The sequence below is a fragment of the Corvus hawaiiensis genome, chromosome Z (genome assembly GCF_020740725.1).
Source record: "Corvus hawaiiensis isolate bCorHaw1 chromosome Z, bCorHaw1.pri.cur, whole genome shotgun sequence".
In the NCBI taxonomy this organism is placed as follows: Eukaryota; Metazoa; Chordata; class Aves; order Passeriformes; family Corvidae; genus Corvus; species Corvus hawaiiensis.
In genome coordinates this window covers 8,654,569-8,672,466 of record NC_063255.1, presented here as the reverse complement: position 1 = coordinate 8,672,466, position 17,898 = coordinate 8,654,569, and positions in this window count along the sequence as shown.

The following is a 17,898-nucleotide window of genomic DNA, read 5'->3' as shown; positions in this document are numbered from 1 at the left end:
TTAAACAGTTTTTTTGCTGTTGCAGTATCTTGAAGTAGAAGTTATGAAATATGTCTTAATTTTTTACTTGACCCATACACTAAAGGAAAACAGAAGTATCTGATCTGATTTTTTAAAAAAATCTTTTGTCTCTGAAACTTGGCATTTTTTCTTCACGTTTTAAAATAAAAATAATTTATGTCAAAAAATAAATGCAATCAATTTTCTGAATGAAATTATTGGGCCCTCATGTTCTCTTACCTTCACTTCAATACATCTTTTGGGTCTCCTATCTTGTAATTGTCCATAATATTTTTTTTAAAAATAGAAAAATGCCATAAGCATGTTGAAAAACCCAAGAGTACTGATAGTCCTTCAACCATTGTGCCTGTCACAAGTGTCTGTTCTCCCGCCTAGACTATCATGAATGGACTTCCATGGAGAAACTGAAACTTCTGGCTCTCTCTGATGGTTCACTTTAGAATGATGTATTCATAACTACCCCTTCAGATACAATATTCCATTTCAGTTTGTTCATAAGTCATTCTTGGATATTAATATTATGGCTTCATTCCTTTACTTTTCTCTTTTGAGAGAGTTTTTGGAGACACTTTTCAACTTTGGTATATGACTTGCCAGCCAGCCACTAGCAGATCTCTAATACTTTATGTTCTTAAAATTGCAGATTGGTATTCTAGGGCTTTCTCCTTCCAGGTTTCCATAGCAACTCTTGTAGAGCTTATTCATTAGAAAGAGTTCTGTTTAATTGATCTCCTAATGTATTGCTTAACAGTAACTGTTAAGCAGTCTTTTGTTTCCAGGTCATATTTAGGGTTCACATATTTGCATAAAAGCATTTCATTAGCTGAAACCAATCATTATTAGTAATTTTCTTTTTTTAGTTTAAAATAACTAAACCGTCATTGAGATTTTCTGAATAGCAAATATTTACATCTTGCTGAATGGGTTTTCTCTGTGAGCCTGGGTGCTTTGTTTCTCTGAGCAGCAAGAAAATTACAGAGCTTCAAAATGTTAATCAGGGAAGACAAAAAGAAAGTGGCTTTTTTTAAAATTGAAATGAAAATGCACAGTGATGATAACCATAGGCCACAGGCAATATTTGATGATGAAGTTGTAATGGATAAATATCCTTTAAAAATCACAGTAATGCACTGCCCAACTTGAATACATTGGGATTTTTTCCTATTACGCATAACAATAATTTTCTGACATTTTCGGCTATGAAAGTTTAAAACCTCAAACAAATCCTTTTTTTTTCCAAAGTGATGCTGTCCAAAACCCTTTCCACTTAGGCTAGTTCATATGATTACTATTTTTATGGTCAAATATATTAATTCATTTGGTTCTGCAATTGCAGAGCTTGCAGAGTTTTCAGCTGGTTTTCAGCCTACTGGGGTACATGAATGTCAAAAAATTCACCCAGAGTCATATGATGACTTTTAGTCTTGAAAATAGAAAAACTGTCTTCACCAAGAACAAGCATTTAAATTCTCTCTGGATAATAACAGCTATAAAAAAAATACATATAGTTCAATAATTTAAAAGTCTTGAAAAATAGAGCTAGCCTATCAAACTTTCTCAAACCTGAATGGAGAGTATACAACATATGGCTAAATTCACGTTACACATACTATGCATCTGGCTATGAATTCACATTAATTGATTAAATTCATATTTAAACTTTCATTTTCTTTTAATAATCTTTCCTTTTGTTTTTGCTTTGGTTGCCTTTTTTTTTTTTTCTCCAGTGCTTGGAACTTGTAGTTTTCAAAATTTGTTCACGACCATATGAGACTTAGGTCTGATTCTTTTACTCTTTTGGCACTTTGAAAATTTTATCTGTTATTCTCAAGCACAGAACTTCAAGACCTGTTAAAACAAGAAATAGGGCATGATTTCTGATGAATTCCCAAGACTTACAAGGCATTAATTTCCTTCAGGATTCAAAACATTCCTAAGCAGTTGTCCCTCTGAGTAGTTCAATGTTACATGCATAATTTGAACAAAACCCACAATGTTGGGAAAATAATTCAGGGGGTCAATAGTTAAAACAAAAGGAAAGGTATTGTTTTTGATCTTTTATTCCCTAATAAAATACTGACAAAAATTGCTGCTGTCATTGTTTTGGTATTATTGTGAAGGTATACAGAAGGGAAAAAAAATGTCATTTAATATTCATGATAAAACCTAGTCTGAATTTAGTTTCCAACTCATAGCTTCGTGTTTTTGGCTTTACTGAAATAGTATTCATTAATATTTCTTGCCCAGTGATAACTTTAAAATAGGTAAGAAGTATGTCTAAAGGAAAAGTTACTTGATTGAGCTTCCCAGGAACTCCAAATATCTGGTTCTATTTTCCATTCATTCTTTGACATTTTGTAAAATGTTGGTATGAAGAAAAACTGTGCCAAAAATCTTCCTGAGAAGCCTGTTTATTATTATATGTAACATAAGGCAGAGTAAGCATGAACCTCAGGAATTTCAAGATTGCCAACAATCTCTTGGCTACAGCAGGGAAATAATGTAGGGTCTCAAGTACTATTCATTTCAAGGGATTTATTTGCTCCATGAAGCTCAGCAAACTATTTCCATTTTGGTTTTCAGACCCTACTGAAGTCCATTGACTGTACTAGTCAGGGTTCCCTGACTGCAACAGGAACAGGAGTTAAACAACTGGCTCACACATAACGTTATACACAAGGGCAACTAAATGTAGATGAGAACTGAGTCCCACAGACTATAAACCTATAGAACAAGAGTTTCAAAGGGGTTATGAAATCTTATCCATAATGGTAACTGCTCAATACTTCCAACGAAGCTACCTAGAACTTAATTTTCAGTTATAAAATCTCAAACTCATCATTGTTTCTTGCACATCAAGAGTTGTTCATACTTGAACATTTTTTTCCTTTATCCTATTATTTTTCATTTCATGCAAATACCTAGAGGGCACATATTGCGCTAGAGATTTTGCAGTCATCATTTACACTAGCTGACTATTTAAACCCTTGAAATATGGGACTCAGTATATAAAGCAACTGAAATTGAGAAACACAATATGCTAGAGTACAATCTGAAATTGAATATATGTCCTCTCATTCTTCCTCCTGGGAAAGATACTGTCTTAGCTTACTACCTGTGCTGAAGTTTTTTCCTAGTTTTATTTCTGGGAGCTAGTCCTAGCATTGATCCTTCTACCTGTTAGGCATGATTAAAGCTGCTGCTCCAATAAGACTTCCTGAATAAACATCCAGTTGATCAAACAGTCAGGTTTGTGCTACTGTTTACAGTGCCAATTCGATGACAATATTTGTCTTCTTTCTTCCTCTATCAAAAGGTCAAAATTATAATTTCTTCATGGAAAGGACCAAAAAAAACCCACTACGGGCAGCTTGTATTCAGACCACAATGTTCCTTTCTATGAATTAACAAGGCAAGAATATTTATGTTGTTTAGGTAAATTTGACCTCCTATGATACAGTGACAGGTGCACCTTCACTGAAAAGCTTCAGAGTTACCATTGCCACTGATAAAAAAGGTAGGGATTTGAGGTGCATACCTAAAATTATAGGATATCTTGCAAGGTGTGTTAGAGTAATATTTGCTCTAAATTTGGCCAGACATCAGTTCAAATATTTTTGCCACTGTTTTCTCTTATTATTCACACAAAAAAGAAAGCTGAAAGACATGGAAAAAACATGAAGGAAACCGTTGCTTTTTCTTAGTGTTGCTGTTTTATATATATAAAAAAAAAGGTAAATTTATTAGCAGTAGTTATTTTTTAGAACACCTTTCTAATTATTACCTTAATTGTATTGCTGGCAGGGTATGCTGTTTTTATTAATCCATAAAATAATGATCCTCATAATGAGATCCTACAAGCAACAACTAATCATTGTCTCATCATCAATTTCGAAAATTGTTTCCCATTATTAAAATTCACAATATTCAGTAGGTTCCTCAACAATATTTTACAACTCCAGTGTATGTTACAGAATAGATGTTTCTCTATCAACTGTGGTTTAATTTCCTTGCTAGCTGTAGCATTTTGAGTGGGATTTTGTACACAAGATGTAATAAATCAGTACCAACATCCACCATGCTTACTTACTGGGTTTCCCCACAGAGGCTACAGATGTTTGGAACTATAATCATGTCCTGTTACTGATCCCAGGCTGGGAATGAAAGACAGAAGGGTGTTTTCCACTTAATTGTCTGCAGCAAATATGCATTCAAAATGGTGCAGACACCCTCTACTAAGACCTAACATGTCCAACCTTACAGAAAGTCAATCTGTGCATGCCCATCCAGCAACAGCCAACACAGCAGGGGCTATGTGATTTAAACCAACCTGAACTGGGTATTCTCCACCCAATCCTATAAGTGCCGAGGCTTCTGGATGTGTGAGGGCTCCTGGAGTGTGCATGGCATATCGATGGGATAGGGAAGCCCTGCAGTCTGCTGCCACCAGCTGAGGCTACCATGTTTGCTCCCAACCTTCTCTCCTTGGCTGTGTCATGCTGGCCATGGAGCAGGAAGGTTGCATGCGTCATTAACATCAAATGTACTTGTTATTAAGAGTGCTTTTTTATCTGAGCCCATTTAATCATAAACTGCCACTTTCATCTCAGACTGTGACAGCCGACCAGCTGAAGCATGCTGAGAAGACAAAAGCGATCCAATGTTATACACACTCACCTAAGGGCAATAGACATTAAGGACGTATTTTTTTCTTTTACCTCCATTCTCTCTGTACCTCAGCAGACTAATTTACCATCCCAGAAAAACATGTGCTGACATTCCTGTAAAGGTAATCAAAGGGAGAAGGACCCTGTTCAGGAGAAAGGTGGCTTCTTGACCAAGGCAAGTGCCTGTTTTGGAAGCTGACAGTGTGGGCAGCTTATACATAGAGTCACAATGAAAGGAAACCAATGGAGTGTAAGTGCATTGTTGTTTACGTTGGACAGATCTCATGCTCTTACATTTTCATTATGTTTTACAATGAAATTTGTTCCTTGGAAGCCAAATCTTAAAGTTAACAGGTAGAGGTTTTAAAAGGATACAATTCACAATCATTAGAGCTGTAAGTGACAGCATTCAAATGGGAACTCGAAATCTTAATGAGCTTAAAAGCACAGCTATTTCTAAGAAATAAAAAATAACATCATAAATAGGCAAGCAAATGCTGTGTATTCCAGTCCACCATATTAATTTATTTTAAGTAAAAGCTTTTTTTCCCCCTTTTTGTCTCTTCCTAAAATAAGAAAGGAAGTCTGCAGAAAGCACTAAGTAACAGCAAAATTATTGCAAATTCTGTGACATACTAAGATCATAGCCTAATTATCTAACTTAAATTTATCAGTGGTGTTTCCATATACCACACAGACATAAAAAATCCCCAGTGCTGCATGTCTGCATCCACTCTCTGTTTTTCCTTTAGACAAAGCAATTCATGAAAAATTAATAACTATTACCAGGTCTCCTATTACTCCTTAACTAGCATCACTGTTACCTCTCAAAAGCCCAAATTAATTCAGAATAAACAACTGAGTTATCTGTTTCCAGGGTCTCAAGTGTTTCCAGTCTGCTCACAACTTCCAATTTACCAGTCTTAGTTATTTTTTTAAAAATCTGAGATAAGTTCTCATTTGATCCTCTGTCCTCTTGCCTTGTCCCATTTCCTCAATACTACAATCCCTGTTGAAAAACACACTTAAGGTTACAGAGGACTGGAATTATACAAGTATTTTCCCATACCTTCCCAATTTTTCTCTCTTCTCTCGTAGCAAATTGACTATTTATTAGGGTTTTTTCCCATGTCATCTTGGTTTGTTTAGGATATTTTCCTGATTTATTTTTCATTGTCTATATGTTTAATTCAGGTAAAAAACCAAGATAATCACTGTCCTACTCAATATGAGGAGAATCCAGTGTCTTCTTCTTCCCTGGAATCAGTACAGACCTTGTATTGTGACCGTAAGTCCACTGACCATAAGTCTACTGTGCATCAAGGGGTTAGTGACAAACATAAAGCTATTCCCTTCTCATAGTGTTAACTCTAATGAAAACAATATTAAATGTCATCTTACAGACACTTAGGCATCCTTTTTTAGTGGCATTATAATGGATCAGCATGTCCTGGTCTAAAACACCTTGTGCACAGTAAAAAGAAATGAAAAATGAAAGAAAATTCTAATTGGCTTTGAAAAAAGTTTTGTCAGAAAAGACTTGAATCCTCAGGGTTCAAAAAACTTTACCTGTCTGCTGACAAGAAGAGACCTACACCTTCACTTGTATAAAGACCCCATAAAAGTATAAAGTGTCTTGGATAAGTAACTTGGACTGAATTACCCAAATATTAGCAGAAACACCTGAATACATAGACCATTTTGAACTACAAGCCTTCATGTTTCAGTATTTCTCACAGATAAGATCTAAGATTCAGTCCAGGAGGAATATAATTTTGGTCAGCTTTGGTGACTAAATGAAAAATCTTTGTCTCTGTGAGACTGGAAAAGATACATCCATTGGTTTTCAGGAATTGAGAGCCAATGACAAGCCAATGACAGAAATCAGTTCCTGCAAATGTACTATGGTAACATTAGTCATTGAGGTAATTGTATCAACCTAAGAAAAAGGTTAGAAACCAACTGTTAAACGTATGAAGAAAACATGGAAATGCACTTCCTTACATGAAAGGAACAATGCCGGTGACCATTTTAGTGGATTTAAAAGTAAATCGCAGTCGCAAAAAGTGGTATCTTACAAATACAGAGAGATATTTAATTTTTGTCCCTACCATTTGGAACTCCAGCATCTAAAATTATGTTTTTGAATTAAAATTGTCAATCCATTAGAAAGCTAATGGGCTGACACTTCATACAAGGGTAAGAAAAATGAGAAGTGGAGTTTAAATATGCTTTTTTTTTTTTTTTGTAAGTAACAATAGTTTGGAACTAGAAGATAACTATTCATTATGTAAACAATATGTGTAAAAAGGCCTCATTGATGTGTAGCTACTACAACATCTTTAAAAGACTGTTCTACTTTGACAGGTTTTTTTCCTCTATAAATAATAAAACTGAATTTTCTGAGACTGGACCTTGCTCTTGCCTAGGTGAGAACATTTCCAGGTGAAAACATTTCCTTTTCTTTAGTGATGAATTTCTGGCCAGTGAGGTCATGTCATCAGCTTAACTCGACAAAGTCCATGCACTGGGCATCTCAAGAAAGATGAGAGTTCTGTCAGGAAGACATAAACAAAACCTGAAGTTATTTCAAAGCCAAGGGAAGTCTGATATGGTGCTGAGAAAAGACAGAGAAATTAGTATAATAATTCAGGATTAGCTAGGATGAGATCTTTCTTTCCTAGCAAAACTAACAGTCTTTCAAATGTGATTAGAATAAATTATTTTATTTCAAGCCTTAACCTATAGACACTCTATTTGCCTCCATGAGCCAGTCAACTAAATATGTTTGGGTTGATTGTAGGAACACAGATTGATGATGGCAAGCCATACATACATTTTATATAAATAAACAATCACAGTATAACTACCAAGTGTTTACAGATTGGCAAATGTATCTTAGAAGATGTTCATATGAACTGTTCTCTCTCTCCCTTTTTTTTAAGGTTATATCAAGTTTATCTAATATTTTTCTCAAAAGAAGTTCATGAGCTTGTCTTATGTTGGTCTAATAAAACTATCTGCTCCTTAATAAATCCTGTAAAAATGAGAAAATATGTTCCACAAATAAAGCATTTGTTTAAAAATAGTATAAAAACTCTTACAAATTTAACAAACAGCAAAAACAAAAGCAGAAATTGTAATATCCTGGATGGGTTAATTATATAAAATGGCTACATATTTTATATGGTATAAATGCTGACATCTCTACACAATTTTAATAATCTGTATATGTATCTGAATTGAATTTTGAATGATCTTGAAACAAAGCTATACTAGCTACAATTTTGAAAAGGCAAGAGTTCTGAAAAATATGATTTTCCCTTAGTTCTTCGGAAAAGGAAAGGTCTTAAAGAAACCTGCAAATTACATTCTCTGTTTTAAATGTGCTTCCTGTTGTTTTTTTTTTGAATTTGATCATCATCTTCAAACTATTCAAAATTTTTAATGCAGAAACATTTAGTAGTCAAATATATTGAGTTTCACACTGTAAAATCTTTGGGCTAATTGCATAAATTGAGATATTTGAGGAGGAGATATGCACAATACAAAAATACAAACATCATTTTTAAAGTATTAAAAAATACTAAATTCATTCACAGTGTAGAGCTCTTTCTACAGTTTTAGAATGGCCTCCAAACAACTTTTTTTCATCATGGCTATTTATTTCCCAAAAGAGGACAATAGTGCACTTCTCTTTAAAATATTTATTAAAAAAGCATTTTTAAATTTATAGTACTTTCAGAGATGTATTCAAATGATAAGTTTTAATTTGCAGCATCTTTCCTATGAGACTATAGAGAAAATATTCAATGAATTGTTGTCTATAATTATGACTCAGAGCAGAATTTAACACTTGAATATGCTCTCTCACACATAATTTCCTTAAAAATAAAGAAAATAGTGCAATTCTTTTCTACCTGTGGTGTATTCTGATGAAAACTCATACAGAAATAATGTATTCTCATCAGCCATCTGTCTTCTTAGACTTAAGTTAAAATATTTTAAGGTTAACACTTATGTCTACATAATGATGAAATAGTTAAAGTTAAAAGTTCTAGCCTCCTTCTTTCCCATTCATAATTTATGCTATTGTTCCAAAAATACATATGTTTTTCACGGAGTAATGTGTTTAAGAAATAGATTGTGTAGAAAGTGCTCCAGAGTGATACAGCCCGATAAAAAGGCAAGAAAATGTCTAGTCATATGGCAATTTATCCACATTACTCCATAAAGAGGATTAAGAGAAGAAAAGAAAAGCATAAATGTGGGCAAGAATTATGTGACAGGTAAGATGACTTGTCATTAAACATTAAAATGTTAATAGGAATGCAATCAAGAGAGTGCAAATTCCTCTACCACAGATTGAATTCACTCGCCATCCAAAAACACATCTGAAATAATTCAGAGATTTGGCAAGACCAAACTCCCATTGCTGTTTTTCATTTTAAAAAAATAAAGACTGGGACCAGATTCAAGGGTATACTAAACAGCCATGTATAGAAATATGACTTAATAGTGGCCTCCTGAGTGAGTCCACCACCAATGGAGAATTAGAAAGAAATAAAAACAGGAAGATGGCAAGCAAAGAACAAAATATTGAAGTTCATTACCATCTCAGTTTCTTTTAACACAGGTTAAATTTCTGTCATCACATTTATGATTTTTTCATGGACCATCCATCCATTACTTTCTAATTACTTCCTAAGTCCTTTATGAAAAGTTCTGGAATGAAATGCAGATTGTTTTAATATGTTCTGTGATACAACATTTGAGTTCATGAAAAACTTCTTGTTTTAAACTTGTTTACCTGGCAACTTCAATAGGTGTCCCTGTTTCCCTCTTATGGAAAACAGAAACACAGTCTGGCCACCTTCTTTGAGGCTATAGCTCTCTCCACTGTTGTCTCAGTTCTGTATTTTCCTAGCTTGAAGGGCTTTATTCTTAACCTTTCCATATCTTGAAGCAGCCACAGACCTTTGATGAACTAGTCATCCTCCCTTGGAACGAATTCTAGATTTGTCAGGTTGTTTTGAGATTGTGGGACAAGAACTAAATGAAATTGTCAATTTGTTGAGCAAATTCATTAGTATTGTTTTATTTTATAATTAGACTAAGTAGAGTTCAGTAGGTTTGCAAAGCATTTTTTTTCCACAAAAGATTTCTTTTCCTTTAGCTGTTATAATCAGTATAAAATTCCCATTTGCCATTATAGAATTTCTCTATGCATTTGCTAGACATATTTTTATGTAACTCCTGGTAATGTTATCTGTATAGAATTTTTAGCAAGCATACCTTAAACTCTGTCTAAACACCCTTCTGGAAAATGTTCACCACAGTTCTATCAGTTCACCACAGATATCTATTTTTTATACCTTAGTTTGTACTCCATAGTATTTTCTAAAACTCACAGTGAGAATGTGTCATTATTCACTCAATGGCTTTGTTGTCAAACTGGAACTTAATACTTTTTGCAGTTAGATTCATAAGATTCCTTCCTAAGAAGGAACTTTCTTAAACTAATTGGTATCAAATACATTTACATTCTTTTGAGAGATATTTTTCTGAATGCATGTCCACCCACCTACTCATCATCCTTCCTGAGTTGTGTGTCCCACACCGGACACAAAACAGAAAAGAGTTTTGGAATGTGTTATAAATATCTGTTCATCTGGCATAATTAATAGGAGTACTGACAGGAAGGCAAAATTTTCAGGTCCACACAGGAATTTTGTAATAGTAAAAAGGGAGAAGAGACAGGAAATTAGTAAGAGAAAGTAAGGCGGAAAGTATTTTTTTTCTCCTTTTCAACAGCAAGACCTATGCAGTGAAGAATGTGAGAAAACTCTGCTTTTCCACGTTTGATATTAATAGAAAATATTTGTGCTAGCAATGTTGAGAACAATACAACTTTATATATAAAAATTGCTCACTTAGTTCTGTCAAAGCTGATCTCTGTGAAGGTTATCTGATACTAATACTGAGAGTGAGCAAAATGTTTCTAACTAAATAACACAGTAGAAAACTGAACAAAAAACAACAGCTTAGAAAACATGTTTTAGAAAACAAACAGTGCTATCACTTTGGCTTCAGTATTTTGCAATTTTTGACACCTTGAGATTAATTTAAAAAAAAATCTCTTGTTGGGCATTTTTTTTTCATCTTTTGATTTTAAATGGCCATGCTAGTAAATGTCCAATCGCATACAGTAAATTAGTAGCAGAGCTAAATGTAGAACCAGTACCTCAGTTTATTAAATAAGTAAAAAAGGCACAAAGTGAATAGGAAGAAAAGCTTCATTAGTCACAAACGATCAACTGTATCAACCTCATAGAAATGAAGAAATGCTTTGGGTGCATGTACAGTCTAACTAATTTTTTTTTGTTTTATTGCTTCTGAATAGCACTCAATTCTACCGTGATGTCATTTGTCCACTGCCATTGATGGGGGTATGAGACCTTCTAGTCTAAACTGGGCTATCACAATTTGGCCACAGATATTAAATAATGTACTCTATACATGAAGTAATAACCACCTGCATTTAAACACATATTCATGGAGTATTCTGTGTATACACCTAAACACAGAAAGTCTGTCTGCTTATCTCTAACATAAAGCTCATTCTATATATATTTATTAAACGACAATGAACACATTCTCAGTGATATATAAATATTTAAAACAGAGATGTTTAGCTTAAAAAAAGTATATTGCAGCTATACATCCTGGAAAATCTCTTGTGAAACAACATAATCTGTTGGGAAACTTGTCACAATCAAGATATTTCCTCTCAGTGTTCAGATCTTGGTTGACCTCAGCATCTGAAATGGCGTGAGCAACAGTCTGTGATCTCAGCCTTAGTCTTTATTAATATGAATGATGAAGGTAACTTAACTGCTTTAGACATTCTTTGAGTGTTTATTAATTGTTACTGGGAGGAGACATCGTGCCTTTTTGTGTATTGTCAGTGTGTTGTGGATCTCAGTAAAAAACAGCAAGACACAGTAAAACTTGTTTCTATGCATTTTGAATAACACAACAGGTAACATAAATTTTGTTCAAGTGAATATATTTTCCTTAAAACAAAGTCTTGTATTCTACCTCTCAGATTCTTTTCTATGACCCTCACAAACAAAGTTAATTAGCTTTATTATTTTGAACACCTTATGCTTGCAATTTGCCTATTTTTGCCTAAACTGTTACCTTGAAAGGGTGTTCTGAACCTGGCTAACAGGATTCTGTACATGAAAGTGACATTCCAGTTTCTGGACACGCTCATAGAATTATAGAATATGCTGAATTGTAAGGAACACATTAGGATCATTGAGTTCAACTCCTGACTCTGCACAGAACACCCCAAGAATCACATCATACTCCTGAGAGTGTTGTCAAAAAGCTTCTTGAACTTAGGCTTGGTGCTGTGACCATTGTGATCCTCAGTAGATAAAAGACAAACTCTCAAATTTCAGCAGCACCTTTCCACCCTACTGCACTGTAGCTCTCTGAGATAAAAGTGGTAGCCCAGTCACGGGTCCCCAGCCCAAAAGGCCCTTTTCCCTCTGCTCATAAATCCTATTCAGGATCTTAAACCATCTGATTAAGTATTTTCCTTTTTTTTCTGACACATTGAACAACAAGGTGAAGTTCCATGCCATTCTAGTTTTAATTTCTATGTTTATTTCACTGAGTCTAGAATTACCCATCTAACAAAAGGCCTCATTTGATCAGCTTTCACATAAAATTCATTCTTTATCTTTCTCATCTGTCCCCTCTTTTGAGCATTTTCTTGGTTCTGCAGTGAATGAGGTTAGGAGGGAATAATGGAATCATAAAATCAAAGAACCATAGATTAAGCTGAGTTGGAAGAGACCCATAAGGATCACCGAGTCCCACTCCTGGCCCTGCACAGCCCCATTCCCAAGAGTCACACCGTGTGCCCGAGAGCATGGTCCCAACACTTCCTGAACTCTGTCAGGCTTGGTGCTGTGACCCCTGCCCTGGGGAGTCTGTTCCAGTGCCCAACTGGAACCCTTTGAGTGAAGAATGCTTTTCTAATATCCAACCTTAACCTACCCTGGCAGAACTTCAGGCCATTTGCTCAAGTCCTGTCACTGGTCACCACAGAGAAGAGATCAGTGTCCACCCTCCACGTCCCCTCACAAGGAAGTTGTAGACTGCAATGTGGTCTCTCTTCAGTCTCCTCCAGGCTGAACAGACCAAGCTGCTCCTCATACGGCTTCCCCTCAAGACCCTTCAACACCTCCATGGCCCTCCTGTGGGTATTCTCTAATAGCTTTTTATCCTTCTTATATGGGGGTGCCCAAAGCTGCCCCAGCACTGGAGGTGAGGCCGCCCCAGTGCAGAGCAGAGGGGACAATCCCCTCCCTTGCCCGGCTGGCGATGCTGTGCCTGATGCCCCCCAGGACACGCTTGGCCCTCCTGGCTGCCAGGGCACTGCTGCCTCCTGTTCAACTTGCCACTGACCAGGACCCCCAGGGCCCTTTCCATGGCACTGCTCTCCAGCCTCTCATTCTCCGGTCTGTATGAACACAGAAGACAATTTTTGATGTAGTATTCTTTGAGGGATCATTAACCGCATTGTAACATTAAATAGTATTAATAAAGAGACCATAGGTCATACACAAATGGGTAAATCTGGAGTATCTTTCTAAGGACAACAGCTAGAATTACAGAGGCATAACTATCAAGTATCTTGCAATAAATGGAAATATTTTCTGTGTACTCAGCTCAGTCATCTGGCCAAAGCCTGGTGCTTTCACATACAAACTTTTACAATGCTGTGCAATGAGACTGCTTGAAAGAAATTAAACCTATTCCGTTGTTTTCATGTTTTTACACATTTCTTTCTGTCCTTTTCGGTGCACAGCATTTAGCTGGATACCTCCTCCAAATCTGTGCTGCACAGCACCCTCTGATATACCTTTCCCTGCAGGAGGTCTAAAGTAACTAATAACTATGAAATCTCTCAGTTTAAGACACAGCAACACACTGACAGCAGTAAAGGGATTCTTTGTCAGGTAAATGTCTTGAACTTCTGCCTCTACTCTCACTCTCATTCTCTGATTCTTTAAGTTTCACATTCAGCAGCTGGTACCTTTCATTCTACAGCTAAGTTACCAACTATTTAATGATTTTGCAGTCTATCAATTGTGTAGTCATTCCTTCTGCCAGCTGATTTTATTTAATATCCCAGAGCTCTCCTGTGACTATGGGGCCATAAGAAATCTATCTGCCAACAGGTATAAAACTAACATACAGGAATGTTTTAAAAATCTACAGATGTAATGATTCAAGAGTCAAACTCAACTCCAGTATAGAGAACCATATTGACCACCAACTGCACTGGGAACTTCACCTATTTATGATAGGGCTGGATACTACTGGATGTTTTTTAGAGGTGTGTTTGAAAATGAAGGAGATTCTGTCCTCCTTTAATATTTGTAAAATTTCATTAAAATATTGTGTGTGTAAGGAGCTTAATTTAGGAGAAAATGTAATAATTTTTAAATTATTAGATCTAATAATTTTGATAATTTCTTTCATATGAGAATATGTTCACATGAAATATTAATTCATTACCTTTACACTTGGTTAAATAGGGAGCTTTATGCTGAGTAGTAGCATCCATTCATTCACAGGTAAGATTGTGGCACCTCAGTATTAACATCTGATGACCTTTTCCAGTTCTAGCCATCAGTCTAGACCATTGTGAGCATCTAGGAGAAAAGATCCAGCTTTATCAGCTTTGTCATCTCAGGCCAATGACTGTGCCTCCACTTCCAGCAGAAAATACAGTTCACTGATGCCAGGGTGCATGGAAACATGATATAAAGTACCTTTCAGTTAAAGAGAATGTCTGTGAAACAGACAGTAGAAAACAGTTAACTCAGGTTCAGCTTAATTTTTTGTCCAAACTGAAAAGCTAATATTTTCCTAATAATTTTCACACATGATTGCACCATAACAAACCATCTAGCCATTGCAACAGATGTGAATGTCTCTTAAACAAATCATTAAGTCAGGACTAGAAATCTCACTCACCTACTTTTCTGGTAGCTTTCAGATTTTATTTACTAAAAACCCTATAAATCTGTTCATCTATTATTCTTCTGTAAGAGATATTATGTATGTATTTATCTGAGTAATTTTTTAAAGAAATTGTAGTCTCAATATACAAATTATTGGTGAAGAAAGGAAGAAAATGAGGATTTTAATTCCTACTGTTTAAGGACTGACTCAATATTTGTTTCAAAAAAGTTATTTTTCTTTCACTTTCTTGTGTTTTTCAGGGCTTTTGATTCAGTCAGAGCAAGGTGATTCCTGATAGCTTCACGCAGAAAGCCTGTACTATTACAAGTACAGCAGGTAACAAATTTCAGATTTTGGGAGAGGGATTCCTATTTGGAACTTCTACATAAAAGGATGTTCAGAAGCCACCATATGTCTTCATACACCAAGTTCATGTGCTTGTGCCCAGAAATCCATATACAAGCATCCAACCAACCAAAGAAATAACTTGTATGTTTGTGTGCATGCACAAGGACACACACTCAATCCCCTGAATCCATCTGCTTATCTAACTACGTATTTCCTGCTCTTTCTAACAGGTTGAAAGGACTAGTCACACCCTGTGACTAGTCTAATTCTAATAAAATAATGGCTTGCTGAAAGCCAGTGTAAAAACAGAAACCATGCCACAGCCTGGAAAAAAATATCTGAAGCAGAGTATCCACATCAGCTTCTCCCAGAGTTTGGCTCCAATTTCTTCTGTTTCATTTTGCTACTGTGCTTAATATTGGACCCTAAGGGAACAACAATTATATTTAGCACAGTCCTTATTCAGAGAAATTTAATCTCCTCATTATCTCTGGATGCTGTAATAGGAACGCTGGGATGAACTGTGGTCTTCTGTTCACCTTCTTTCAGTAGTTCAGCATTTTAACCTTTCCTTTTCCAAAGTCATTTTCTCAAATGTATGAGATGATTAATGAGAGCAGCTCTTTTCCTGTGTTCAACAATGTGTCCTTCTTGCTCATCTCTCCTTGTATAATTATAATTATGTTTTTCTTGCCAATATTTAGGGCTGTGTCAGCACTTCCATTACAAACCCCGATTTTCAGGAGTTTGTAATAAAGCTGGTGCACTTGGCATTTGGCCAAAACTGAAGAGAACTGGAAATCACACTGGTCATGGCACTTGAAACCAAAACATGAACAGTGATTTGTTTTGGGCTGGGCTCCATATTTGTCAAGAAAGAGTGGTTGACAGCAAATGCGAGTGAAGTAAAAGAGATCCAAGTGTCTGATAATACAGCTGAGCTTTATATAATGTCAGAGAACAGTGCAAGAGCAGGTCCAGCTAAGTAAGAAAGTCTTTCATAAGACAGCCAAATAATGTTCCCTTTTTTGGAAATAGGCCAGTGTGGCAAAAATAAAAAGAAGAAGGACCCAGCACATGACTGGGTTTGTAGTTCTCTCAATGCCAATTCAATAATTCATGAAAAAAAATCCTTAACAGAGAAATTAATACCTATGTACAGTTCTGGAAAAGAGGACAAATTAGGAGGTTGTTTAAAGAAAAATTAGTCCACTTTCAAAAGCAACTGGTGATTCCATGAGCAGTGCCTTATTGATTTTTTTTCAGGAACACTGAGAACTTTTTAAGATCCTTTGTACAGCTAGAGCTTGTTGCTCAAACAGCACTTTGACTCTTAAATAACTGAAATTCAAAGAACTCTAATACACAAAGATAACTATTGAATATGCAGAAGAACAAAGAGTGGCAATCCAAATATATACTTTAATATATATGTAAGTAAGACAAAATACTTGTAAATTATTATGTGGAAACATAATATATTTATCATTTTTTACCTTCAGAGAAGGAAGTTATCATAGAAAAATAGAATCATAGAAAATTTTGTCTTGGAGATGTTCTTAAACATCATCCAATTTCAACCTCCCTGCCTTGGGCAGTGAACCTTCCACTAGATAAGTTACTCAGAGCACCATCCACCCTGGCCTTGAACACGTCCAGGGATGGGACCTCCACAGCTTCTCTGGGCAACCTGTTCCAGTGCTTCACCACCCTCACATTAAAGAAGTTTTCCTAATATCTAAACCTATGCATAAGACCATTCCCCCTTGTCCTATCACTACATGCCCTCACGAAATGTCCTTCTCCAGCCTTCTGCAAGCCCCCCGCAGCTACTGGAAGGCCGACTTAAGCCTCGCCAAAGCCTTCTTTTCTCCAGACTGAGAAATCCCAACGCTCCAACAAGTTATGACATAGAGGTAAAGGAAAAAGGATGTGATCGTTGTTAAAGTAGAATAATATACAAACTTAATAAACTCCTCTTGGGTAATAAAGAAGTAACTTGACAACAAACATTAAAAAAATAATCCTAATCCCAAATGCTCACTGGAATATTCATGGATTCACATGGCCACAGGTTTGGTTTTGTTCTGAGAACTTAATGCACATTTTTTGATTTCTTGGCAAGGCTGAGGACTAGCTGCAAACTTACATCCAGTGACAGAAGACAAGTCCAAATAGCACAGATTACTTATTATAACAGTATACTGTTTCTCTTTTCCCCCCCTCTCTTTCCTGTACTGATGCCTTTATTGGGAAATCTGAGAGAAAAATACCAGTTTCACACACATGCAAAGCCAATCAAGACATATAAACAAGTTAGTACTGAATAAATATAGCATAAGGATACAATGTTTCAGCTGTTAGTAATTGCCTGGGCTGACTATTCTTATCATTACTTTTAAGTTATCTTCTTGACTGATACTTACTAGCTGTTCAAGCAGACACACAAGCAGTTACTATGATCAGCTGTACCATATTGGCCTCTACCTGGTTCTCCACAAGTCTGTTCTGTCATTAATCCTCATGCAGTTAATAGACCACATGCCATGATACTCCCTTAGGTTTGAGCAGCTTCAGTTCAGTCCATCTCTAATGAATATTTACTTCCATCAAATAAAACAGTTTTCATCCATAATTTCAAATAAAAATTAGTTGATAGTCTCATTTTTTTTCAGTTTCTAATGTACTAAAACCCACCAAATGTATATCTGTCAAAGAAAATTAATTTGTTTATTATTTTTAAGGTAGCAATATAATCAGTAAATATTTAGAAGTCCTTCTCACAATGGTTTAACTATAAAGTAACTTGATA